Source organism: Dendrobates tinctorius, unplaced genomic scaffold (assembly GCF_039654945.1).
Source record: "Dendrobates tinctorius isolate UK_male_01 unplaced genomic scaffold, ASM3965494v1 ptg000048l, whole genome shotgun sequence".
NCBI lineage: Eukaryota > Metazoa > Chordata > Amphibia > Anura > Dendrobatidae > Dendrobates > Dendrobates tinctorius.
Window position 1 is genome coordinate 7410001 of NW_027361716.1, and position 12500 is coordinate 7422500.

At 37.6% G+C, this 12500-nt stretch overlaps 4 non-coding genes across 4 annotated transcripts; all 4 read left to right on the forward strand.

Annotated features, from left to right (window-relative positions):
• Window positions 1-583: 583 nt before the first annotated feature.
• Window positions 584-665, forward strand: TRNAS-AGA (transfer RNA serine (anticodon AGA)). Its single transcript has one exon. It is a non-coding gene; the product is annotated as a tRNA-Ser (tRNA).
• A 3364-nt stretch (window positions 666-4029) lies between these two features.
• Window positions 4030-4111, forward strand: TRNAS-AGA (transfer RNA serine (anticodon AGA)). Its single transcript has one exon. It is a non-coding gene; the product is annotated as a tRNA-Ser (tRNA).
• Window positions 4112-8209: 4098 nt separating this feature from the next.
• TRNAQ-UUG (transfer RNA glutamine (anticodon UUG)) lies at window positions 8210-8281 on the forward strand. Its single transcript has one exon. It is a non-coding gene; the product is annotated as a tRNA-Gln (tRNA).
• Window positions 8282-9204: 923 nt separating this feature from the next.
• TRNAS-AGA (transfer RNA serine (anticodon AGA)) lies at window positions 9205-9286 on the forward strand. The gene has a single exon. It is a non-coding gene; the product is annotated as a tRNA-Ser (tRNA).
• Window positions 9287-12500: the final 3214 nt, after the last annotated feature.

Consider the following 12500-nt stretch of genomic DNA (forward strand, 5'->3'; position numbering starts at 1 on the left):
TGTGTTTTCCAGAATTTCCTAAAGTGCCTTATAAACATTTTTGGTGGTGTTTTTCTAAAAATTCTTTTCGGCGTCTTTTGAATGTGTTTTGTGGCTTTTTTTGTAGCACACAAAAGTCAATCAGGACCCTTTATAGGGTCTTTCGAACCTTACCGTTGACTTGTATTATAGGTATGGAGCTGTTCAAAGTGAAAAACAGGTGAAGATTGATATGGTAATTTCAGTTAACCGCTGGACATTTTTGGAAACTTGAGATGGTTAATAGACGCTCCAAAGCCTGATCAAATGAACATCATGTCTTTTTTACTTGGAAATGATTTTGTTCAGTCTTCTCAGCAATTTTGGATTATTTTTAAGGATGTTTTTGGAGCTGACTGACTCCAAATCCACATTATGAAGAGGGAAAAGCTTTAAACTGTGAATGGTTCCCATTGATGATGACTTTAAATCAGATTTTTGCATTTTACTGAGACCTTGTATTTTCTTTTCATTTTCTGAGATGTCTTCCAGAGGGTTGATCACTGAGCTTGATCATGGTGCTATTAGAAAACATGTGTGAAACTCATAACAGCTTGACGTCCGAGTAGTCGTGGCCGAGTGGTTAAGGCGATGGGGTAGAAATCCATTGGGGTCTCCCCGTGCAGGTTCAAATCCTGCCGACTACGTCTATGTTTCAAAAACTTTTTGACCTTTTATCTTTGTTGTTCAATTTGCATGTTTACTAGTCTATTCCCCATGACAGTGATCTGTGATGGAGCGAGTTTCTAGGACCAAACTGACTTTATCTTTGACTGTTCTTTAGATAATCTATTCTGGAGCAACATTACATGTGCGACTTGCCGCTAATCAAAAGAAGCACCGTGGGTGCCATCAGGTAAGAGGTTTTTCTCTTGATCTTGTCCAGCAGCCACAGACCGCTGTCCTGGCTAATGGACTGGGACATGCACTTTGATTTGCACAAACCTTAAATTATCTCTCAGATGAAGCCTTTTACCATGCAATGCTAATCTTTATCAACTACTGGATAAACAGTTTTCTAACAGTATAAGTTTTGCAATTTATTTTTTTCACACTTTTTCCAAGTAACAGATACAGCAATCTTTTTACTAGCCACTTTTCATCAACATTTCAAACTGTCCTAGCTGTGATATCGTGGAAATGTTGGTAAATTTGTGGAATAAAAGGTTATAAGATATCAATTTACCATTGTGTATGATTGCAGATTTGCACTGCAGCTTTGGAGCCTGTTTTCGCCATCGTTCACGATTTCATATGCTTTATTCAGCACAACAAGCCGCAGCCATGACTGTGTAATGGTTGGTTCCATGGTGTAATGGTTAGCACTCTGGACTTTGAATCCTGTTATCTGAATTCAAATCTCTGTGGAACCTGGGCACACATTTCAATTTTTCCATCTGCACTCAGATCGACGATGCCCAATGTTTATGATGAAACAAGCAATTTAAAATCCACATAGTAAAAGACAAAAAAAGAGTTCAAGGATTCATGGAATACCATGGTCAAAGCTGTCAATCAAGTAGGATTAGCAAAAATTAAAATTGTCTATGTCACTCATTGTCTATGTCATACCAAGCAATCTCATACTCTGTGACTTGAGTCAATATTCACATAACACTCTTTCCAAGTGGGTGAATCTGACAAGGTTTTGAAGCCAAAATGTCTTCAGGAAGTGTTTTTGATTTTTCTCTAAGCCATCTTTTCTTGTGTTTTCCAGAATTTCCTAAAGTGCCTTATAAACATTTTTGGTGGTGTTTTTCTAAAAATTCTTTTCGGCGTCTTTTGAATGTGTTTTGTGGCTTTTTTTGTAGCACACAAAAGTCAATCAGGACCCTTTATAGGGTCTTTCGAACCTTACCGTTGACTTGTATTATAGGTATGGAGCTGTTCAAAGTGAAAAACAGCTGAAGATTGATATGGTAATTTCAGTTAACCGCTGGACATTTTTGGAAACTTGAGATGGTTAATAGACGCTCCAAAGCCTGATCAAATGAACATCAAGTCTTTTTTACTTGGAAATGATTATGTTCAGTCTTCTCAGCATTTTTGGATTATTTTTAAGGATGTTTTTGGAGCTGACTGACTCCAAATCCACATTATGAAGAGGGAAAAGCTTTAAACTGTGAATGGTTCCCATTGATGATGACTTTAAATCAGATTTTTGCATTTTACTGAGACCTTGTATTTTCTTTTCATTTTCTGAGATGTCTTCCAGAGGGTTGATCACTGAGCTTGATCATGGTGCTATTAGAAAACATGTGTGAAACTCATAACAGCTTGACGTCCGAGTAGTCGTGGCCGAGTGGTTAAGGCGATGGGGTAGAAATCCATTGGGGTCTCCCCGTGCAGGTTCAAATCCTGCCGACTATGTCTATGTTTCAATAACCTTTTGACCTTTTATCTTTTTTGTTCAATTTGCATGTTTACTAGTCTATTCCCCATGACAGTGATCTGTGATGGAACGAGTTTCTAGGACCAAACTGACTTTATCTTTGACTGTTCTTTAGATAATCTATTCTGGAGCAACATTACATGTGCGACTTGCCGCTAATCAAAAGAAGCACCGTGGGTGCCATCAGGTAAGAGGTTTTTCTCTTGATCTTGTCCAGCAGCCACAGACCGCTGTCCTGGCTAATGGACTGGGACATGCACTTTGATTTGCACAAACCTTAAATTATCTCTCAGATGAAGCCTTTTACCATGCAATGCTAATCTTTATCAACTACTGGATAAACAGTTTTCTAACAGTATAAGTTTTGCAATTTATTTTTTTCACACTTTTTCCAAGTAACAGATACAGCAATCTTTTTACTAGCCACTTTTCATCAACATTTCAAACTGTCCTAGCTGTGATATCGTGGAAATGTTGGTAAATTTGTGGAATAAAAGGTTATAAGATATCAATTTACCATTGTGTATGATTGCAGATTTGCACTGCAGCTTTGGAGCCTGTTTTCGCCATCGTTCACGATTTCATATGCTTTATTCAGCACAACAAGCCGCAGCCATGACTGTGTAATGGTTGGTTCCATGTTGTAATGGTTAGCACTCTGGACTTTGAATCCTGTTATCTGAATTCAAATCTCTGTGGAACCTGGGCACACATTTCAATTTTTCCATCTGCACTCAGATCGACGATGCCCAATGTTTATGATGAAACAAGCAATTTAAAATCCACATAGTAAAAGACAAAAAAAGAGTTCAAGGATTCATGGAATACCATGGTCAAAGCTGTCAATCAAGTAGGATTAGCAAAAATTAAAATTGTCTATGTCACTCATTGTCTATGTCATACCAAGCAATCTCATACTCTGTGACTTGAGTCAATATTCACATAACACTCTTTCCAAGTGGGTGAATCTGACAAGGTTTTGAAGCCAAAATGTCTTCAGGAAGTGTTTTTGATTTTTCTCTAAGCCATCTTTTCTTGTGTTTTCCAGAATTTCCTAAAGTGCCTTATAAACATTTTTGGTGGTGTTTTTCTAAAAATTCTTTTCGGCGTCTTTTGAATGTGTTTTGTGGCTTTTTTTGTAGCACACAAAAGTCAATCAGGACCCTTTATAGGGTCTTTCGAACCTTACCGTTGACTTGTATTATAGGTATGGAGCTGTTCAAAGTGAAAAACAGCTGAAGATTGATATGGTAATTTCAGTTAACCGCTGGACATTTTTGGAAACTTGAGATGGTTAATAGACGCTCCAAAGCCTGATCAAATGAACATCAAGTCTTTTTTACTTGGAAATGATTATGTTCAGTCTTCTCAGCATTTTTGGATTATTTTTAAGGATGTTTTTGGAGCTGACTGACTCCAAATCCACATTATGAAGAGGGAAAAGCTTTAAACTGTGAATGGTTCCCATTGATGATGACTTTAAATCAGATTTTTGCATTTTACTGAGACCTTGTATTTTCTTTTCATTTTCTGAGATGTCTTCCAGAGGGTTGATCACTGAGCTTGATCATGGTGCTATTAGAAAACATGTGTGAAACTCATAACAGCTTGACGTCCGAGTAGTTGTGGCCGAGTGGTAAAGGTGATGGACTAGAAATCCATTGGGGTCTCCCCGCGCAGGTTCAAATCCTGCCGACTACGTCTATGTTTCAAAAACTTTTTGACCTTTTATCTTTGTTGTTCAATTTGCATGTTTACTAGTCTATTCCCCATGACAGTGATCTGTGATGGAGCGAATTTCTAGGACCAAACTGACTTTATCTTTGACTGTTCTTTAGATAATCTATTCTGGAGCAACATTACATGTGCGACTTGCCGCTAATCAAAAGAAGCACCGTGGGTGCCATCAGGTAAGAGGTTTTTCTCTTGATCTTGTCCAGCAGCCACAGACCGCTGTCCTGGCTAATGGACTGGGACATGCACTTTGATTTGCACAAACCTTAAATTATCTCTCAGATGAAGCCTTTTACCATGCAATACTAATCTTTATCAAATACTGGATGAACAGTTTTCTAACAGTATAAGTTTTGCAATTTATTTTTTTCACACTTTTTCCAAGTAACAGATACAGCAATCTTTTTACTAGCCACTTTTCATCAACATTTCAAACTGTCCTAGCTGTGATATCGTGGAAATGTTGGTAAATTTGTGGAATGAAAGGTTATAAGATATCAATTTACCATTGTGTATGATTGCAGATTTGCACTGCAGCTTTGGAGCCTGTTTTCGCCATCGTTCACGATTTCATATGCTTTATTCAGCACAACAAGCCGCAGCCATGACTGTGTAATGGTTGGTTCCATGGTGTAATGGTTAGCACGCTGGACTTTGAATCATGTTATCTGACTTCCAATCTCAGTGGAACCTGGGCACACATTTCAATTTTTCCATCTGCACTCAGATCGACGATGCCCAATGTTTATGATGAAACAAGCAATTTAAAATCCACATAATAAAAGACAAAAAAGAGTTCAAGGATTCATGGAATACCATGGTCAAAGCTGTCAATCAAGTAGGATTAGCAAAAATTAAAATTGTCTATGTCACTCATTGTCTATGTCATACCAAGCAATCTCATACTCTGTGACTTGAGTCAATATTCACATAACACTCTTTCCAAGTGGGTGAATCTGACAAGGATTTGAAGCCAAAATGGCTTCAGGAAGTGTTTTTGATTTTTCTCTAAGCCATCTTTTCTTGTGTTTTCCAGAATTTCCTAAAGTGCCTTATAAACATTTTTGGTGGTGTTTTTCTAAAAATTATTTTCGGCGTCTTTTGAATGTGTTTTGTGGCTTTTTTTGTAGCACACAAAAGTCAATCAGGACTCTTTATAGGGTCTTTCGAACCTTACCCTTGACTTGTATTATAGGTATGGAGCTGTTCAAAGTGAAAAACATCTGAAGATTGATATGGTAATTTCAGTTAACCGCTGGACATTTTTGGAAACTTGAGATGGTTAATAAATGCTCCAAAGCCTGATCAAATGAACATCAAGTCTTTTTTACTTGGAAATGATTATGTTCAGTCTTCTCAGTATTTTCGGATTATTTTTAAGGATGTTTTTGGAGCTGACTGACTCCAAATCCACATTATGAAGAGGGAAAAGCTTTAAACTGTGAATGGTTCCCATGGATGATGACTTTAAATCAGATTTTTGCATTTTACTGAGACCTTGTATTTTCTTTTCATTTTCTGAGATGTCTTCCAGAGGGTTGATCACTGAGCTTGATCATGGTGCTATTAGAAAACATGTGTGAAACTCATAACAGCTTGACGTCCGAGCAGTCGTGGCCTAGTGGTTAAGGCGATGGACTAGAAATCCATTGGGGTCTCCCCGCACAGGTTCTAATCCTGCCGACTACGTCTATGTTTCAATAACATATTGACCTTTTATCTTTGTTGTTCAATTTGCATGTTTACTAGTCTATTCCCCATGACAGTGATCTGTGATGGAGTGAGTTTCTAGGACCAAACTGACTTTATCTTTGACTGTTCTTTAGATAATCTATTCTGGAGCAACATTACATGTGCGACTTGCCTCTAATCAAAAGAAGCACCGTGGGTGCCATCAGGTATGAGGTTTTTCTCTTCATCTTGTCCAGCAGCCACAGACCGCTGTCCTGGCTAATGGACTGGGACATGCACTTTGATTTGCACAAACCTTAAATTATCTCTCAGATGAAGCCTTTTACCATGCAATGCTAATCTTTATCAACTACTGGATGAAGAGTTTTCTAACAGTATAAGTTTTGCAATTTATTTTTTTCACACTTTTTCCAAGTAACAGATACAGCAATCTTTTTACTAGCCACTTTTCATCAACATTTCAAACTGTCCTAGCTGTTATATCGTGGAAATGTTGGTAAATTTGTGGAATGAAAGGTTATAAGATATCAATTTACCATTGTGTATGATTGCAGATTTGCACTGCAGCTTTGGAGCCTGTTTTCGCCATCGTTCACGATTTCATATGCTTTATTCAGCACAACAAGCCGCAGCCATGACTGTGTAATGGTTGGTTCCATGGTGTAATGGTTAGCACGCTGGACTTTGAATCATGTTATCTGACTTCCAATCTCAGTGGAACCTGGGCACACATTTCAATTTTTCCATCTGCACTCAGATCGACGATGCCCAATGTTTATGATGAAACAAGCAATTTAAAATCCACATAATAAAAGACAAAAAAGAGTTCAAGGATTCATGGAATACCATGGTCAAAGCTGTCAATCAAGTAGGATTAGCAAAAATTAAAATTGTCTATGTCACTCATTGTCTATGTCATACCAAGCAATCTCATACTCTGTGACTTGAGTCAATATTCACATAACACTCTTTCCAAGTGGGTGAATCTGACAAGGATTTGAAGCCAAAATGGCTTCAGGAAGTGTTTTTGATTTTTCTCTAAGCCATCTTTTCTTGTGTTTTCCAGAATTTCCTAAAGTGCCTTATAAACATTTTTGGTGGTGTTTTTCTAAAAATTCTTTTCGGCGTCTTTTGAATGTGTTTTGTGGCTTTTTTTGTAGCACACAAAAGTCAATCAGGACTCTTTATAGGGTCTTTCGAACCTTACCCTTGACTTGTATTATAGGTATGGAGCTGTTCAAAGTGAAAAACATCTGAAGATTGATATGGTAATTTCAGTTAACCGCTGGACATTTTTGGAAACTTGAGATGGTTAATAAATGCTCCAAAGCCTGATCAAATGAACATCAAGTCTTTTTTACTTGGAAATGATTATGTTCAGTCTTCTCAGTATTTTCGGATTATTTTTAAGGATGTTTTTGGAGCTGACTGACTCCAAATCCACATTATGAAGAGGGAAAAGCTTTAAACTGTGAATGGTTCCCATGGATGATGACTTTAAATCAGATTTTTGCATTTTACTGAGACCTTGTATTTTCTTTTCATTTTCTGAGATGTCTTCCAGAGGGTTGATCACTGAGCTTGATCATGGTGCTATTAGAAAACATGTGTGAAACTCATAACAGCTTGACGTCCGAGCAGTCGTGGCCTAGTGGTTAAGGCGATGGACTAGAAATCTATTGGGGTCTCCCCGCACAGGTTCTAATCCTGCCGACTACGTCTATGTTTCAATAACATATTGACCTTTTATCTTTGTTGTTCAATTTGCATGTTTACTAGTCTATTCCCCATGACAGTGATCTGTGATGGAGTGAGTTTCTAGGACCAAACTGACTTTATCTTTGACTGTTCTTTAGATAATCTATTCTGGAGCAACATTACATGTGCGACTTGCCTCTAATCAAAAGAAGCACCGTGGGTGCCATCAGGTATGAGGTTTTTCTCTTCATCTTGTCCAGCAGCCACAGACCGCTGTCCTGGCTAATGGACTGGGACATGCACTTTGATTTGCACAAACCTTAAATTATCTCTCAGATGAAGCCTTTTACCATGCAATGCTAATCTTTATCAACTACTGGATGAAGAGTTTTCTAACAGTATAAGTTTTGCAATTTATTTTTTTCACACTTTTTCCAAGTAACAGATACAGCAATCTTTTTACTAGCCACTTTTCATCAACATTTCAAACTGTCCTAGCTGTTATATCGTGGAAATGTTGGTAAATTTGTGGAATGAAAGGTTATAAGATATCAATTTACCATTGTGTATGATTGCAGATTTGCACTGCAGCTTTGGAGCCTGTTTTCGCCATCGTTCACGATTTCATATGCTTTATTCAGCACAACAAGCCGCAGCCATGACTGTGTAATGGTTGGTTCCATGGTGTAATGGTTAGCACGCTGGACTTTGAATCCTGTGATCTGAGTTCAAATCTCAGTGGAACCTGGGCACACATTTCGATTTTTACATCTGCACTCAGATCGACGATGCCCAATGTTTATGATGAAACAAGCAATTTAAAATCCACATAATAAAAGACAACAAAAGAGTTCATGGAATACCATGGTCAAAGCTGTCAATCAAGTAGGATTAGCAAAAATTAAAATTGTCTATGTCACTCATTGTCTATGTCACTCATTGTCTATGTCATACCAAGCAATCTCATACTCTGTGACTTGAGTCAATATTCACATAACACTCTTTCCAAGTGGGTGAATCTGACAAGGATTTGAAGCCAAAATGGCTTCAGGAAGTGTTTTTGATTTTTCTCTAAGCCATCTTTTCTTGTGTTTTCCAGAATTTCCTAAAGTGCCTTATAAACATTTTTGGTGGTGTTTTTCTAAAAATTCTTTTCGGCGTCTTTTGAATGTGTTTTGTGGCTTTTTTTGTAGCACACAAAAGTCAATCAGGACCCTTTATAGGGTCTTTCGAACCTTACCGTTGACTTGTATTATAGATATGGAGCTGTTCAAAGTGAAAAACAGCTGAAGATTGATATGGTAATTTCAGTTAACCGCTGGACATTTTTGGAAACTTGAGATGGTTAATAGACGCTCCAAAACCTGATCAAATGAACATCAAGTCTTTTTTACTTGGAAATGATTATGTTCAGTCTTCTCAGCATTTTTGGATTATTTTTAAGGATGTTTTTGGAGCTGACTGACTCCAAATCCACATTATGAAGAGGGAAAAGCTTTAAACTGTGAATGGTTCCCATTGATGATGACTTTAAATCAGATTTTTGCATTTTACTGAGACCTTGTATTTTCTTTTCATTTTCTGAGATGTCTTCCAGAGGGTTGATCACTGAGCTTGATCATGGTGCTATTAGAAAACATGTGTGAAACTCATAACAGCTTGACGTCCGAGTAGTTGTGGCCGAGTGGTAAAGGTGATGGACTAGAAATCCATTGGGGTCTCCCCGCGCAGGTTCAAATCCTGCCGACTACGTCTATGTTTCAAAAACTTTTTGACCTTTTATCTTTGTTGTTCAATTTGCATGTTTACTAGTCTATTCCCCATGACAGTGATCTGTGATGGAGCGAATTTCTAGGACCAAACTGACTTTATCTTTGACTGTTCTTTAGATAATCTATTCTGGAGCAACATTACATGTGCGACTTGCCGCTAATCAAAAGAAGCACCGTGGGTGCCATCAGGTAAGAGGTTTTTCTCTTGATCTTGTCCAGCAGCCACAGACCGCTGTCCTGGCTAATGGACTGGGACATGCACTTTGATTTGCACAAACCTTAAATTATCTCTCAGATGAAGCCTTTTACCATGCAATACTAATCTTTATCAAATACTGGATGAACAGTTTTCTAACAGTATAAGTTTTGCAATTTATTTTTTTCACACTTTTTCCAAGTAACAGATACAGCAATCTTTTTACTAGCCACTTTTCATCAACATTTCAAACTGTCCTAGCTGTGATATCGTGGAAATGTTGGTAAATTTGTGGAATGAAAGGTTATAAGATATCAATTTACCATTGTGTATGATTGCAGATTTGCACTGCAGCTTTGGAGCCTGTTTTCGCCATCGTTCACGATTTCATATGCTTTATTCAGCACAACAAGCCGCAGCCATGACTGTGTAATGGTTGGTTCCATGGTGTAATGGTTAGCACGCTGGACTTTGAATCATGTTATCTGACTTCCAATCTCAGTGGAACCTGGGCACACATTTCAATTTTTCCATCTGCACTCAGATCGACGATGCCCAATGTTTATGATGAAACAAGCAATTTAAAATCCACATAATAAAAGACAAAAAAGAGTTCAAGGATTCATGGAATACCATGGTCAAAGCTGTCAATCAAGTAGGATTAGCAAAAATTAAAATTGTCTATGTCACTCATTGTCTATGTCATACCAAGCAATCTCATACTCTGTGACTTGAGTCAATATTCACATAACACTCTTTCCAAGTGGGTGAATCTGACAAGGATTTGAAGCCAAAATGGCTTCAGGAAGTGTTTTTGATTTTTCTCTAAGCCATCTTTTCTTGTGTTTTCCAGAATTTCCTAAAGTGCCTTATAAACATTTTTGGTGGTGTTTTTCTAAAAATTATTTTCGGCGTCTTTTGAATGTGTTTTGTGGCTTTTTTTGTAGCACACAAAAGTCAATCAGGACTCTTTATAGGGTCTTTCGAACCTTACCCTTGACTTGTATTATAGGTATGGAGCTGTTCAAAGTGAAAAACATCTGAAGATTGATATGGTAATTTCAGTTAACCGCTGGACATTTTTGGAAACTTGAGATGGTTAATAAATGCTCCAAAGCCTGATCAAATGAACATCAAGTCTTTTTTACTTGGAAATGATTATGTTCAGTCTTCTCAGTATTTTCGGATTATTTTTAAGGATGTTTTTGGAGCTGACTGACTCCAAATCCACATTATGAAGAGGGAAAAGCTTTAAACTGTGAATGGTTCCCATGGATGATGACTTTAAATCAGATTTTTGCATTTTACTGAGACCTTGTATTTTCTTTTCATTTTCTGAGATGTCTTCCAGAGGGTTGATCACTGAGCTTGATCATGGTGCTATTAGAAAACATGTGTGAAACTCATAACAGCTTGACGTCCGAGCAGTCGTGGCCTAGTGGTTAAGGCGATGGACTAGAAATCCATTGGGGTCTCCCCGCACAGGTTCTAATCCTGCCGACTACGTCTATGTTTCAATAACATATTGACCTTTTATCTTTGTTGTTCAATTTGCATGTTTACTAGTCTATTCCCCATGACAGTGATCTGTGATGGAGTGAGTTTCTAGGACCAAACTGACTTTATCTTTGACTGTTCTTTAGATAATCTATTCTGGAGCAACATTACATGTGCGACTTGCCTCTAATCAAAAGAAGCACCGTGGGTGCCATCAGGTATGAGGTTTTTCTCTTCATCTTGTCCAGCAGCCACAGACCGCTGTCCTGGCTAATGGACTGGGACATGCACTTTGATTTGCACAAACCTTAAATTATCTCTCAGATGAAGCCTTTTACCATGCAATGCTAATCTTTATCAACTACTGGATGAAGAGTTTTCTAACAGTATAAGTTTTGCAATTTATTTTTTTCACACTTTTTCCAAGTAACAGATACAGCAATCTTTTTACTAGCCACTTTTCATCAACATTTCAAACTGTCCTAGCTGTTATATCGTGGAAATGTTGGTAAATTTGTGGAATGAAAGGTTATAAGATATCAATTTACCATTGTGTATGATTGCAGATTTGCACTGCAGCTTTGGAGCCTGTTTTCGCCATCGTTCACGATTTCATATGCTTTATTCAGCACAACAAGCCGCAGCCATGACTGTGTAATGGTTGGTTCCATGGTGTAATGGTTAGCACGCTGGACTTTGAATCATGTTATCTGACTTCCAATCTCAGTGGAACCTGGGCACACATTTCAATTTTTCCATCTGCACTCAGATCGACGATGCCCAATGTTTATGATGAAACAAGCAATTTAAAATCCACATAATAAAAGACAAAAAAGAGTTCAAGGATTCATGGAATACCATGGTCAAAGCTGTCAATCAAGTAGGATTAGCAAAAATTAAAATTGTCTATGTCACTCATTGTCTATGTCATACCAAGCAATCTCATACTCTGTGACTTGAGTCAATATTCACATAACACTCTTTCCAAGTGGGTGAATCTGACAAGGATTTGAAGCCAAAATGGCTTCAGGAAGTGTTTTTGATTTTTCTCTAAGCCATCTTTTCTTGTGTTTTCCAGAATTTCCTAAAGTGCCTTATAAACATTTTTGGTGGTGTTTTTCTAAAAATTCTTTTCGGCGTCTTTTGAATGTGTTTTGTGGCTTTTTTTGTAGCACACAAAAGTCAATCAGGACTCTTTATAGGGTCTTTCGAACCTTACCCTTGACTTGTATTATAGGTATGGAGCTGTTCAAAGTGAAAAACATCTGAAGATTGATATGGTAATTTCAGTTAACCGCTGGACATTTTTGGAAACTTGAGATGGTTAATAAATGCTCCAAAGCCTGATCAAATGAACATCAAGTCTTTTTTACTTGGAAATGATTATGTTCAGTCTTCTCAGTATTTTCGGATTATTTTTAAGGATGTTTTTGGAGCTGACTGACTCCAAATCCACATTATGAAGAGGGAAAAGCTTTAAACTGTGAATGGTTCCCATGGA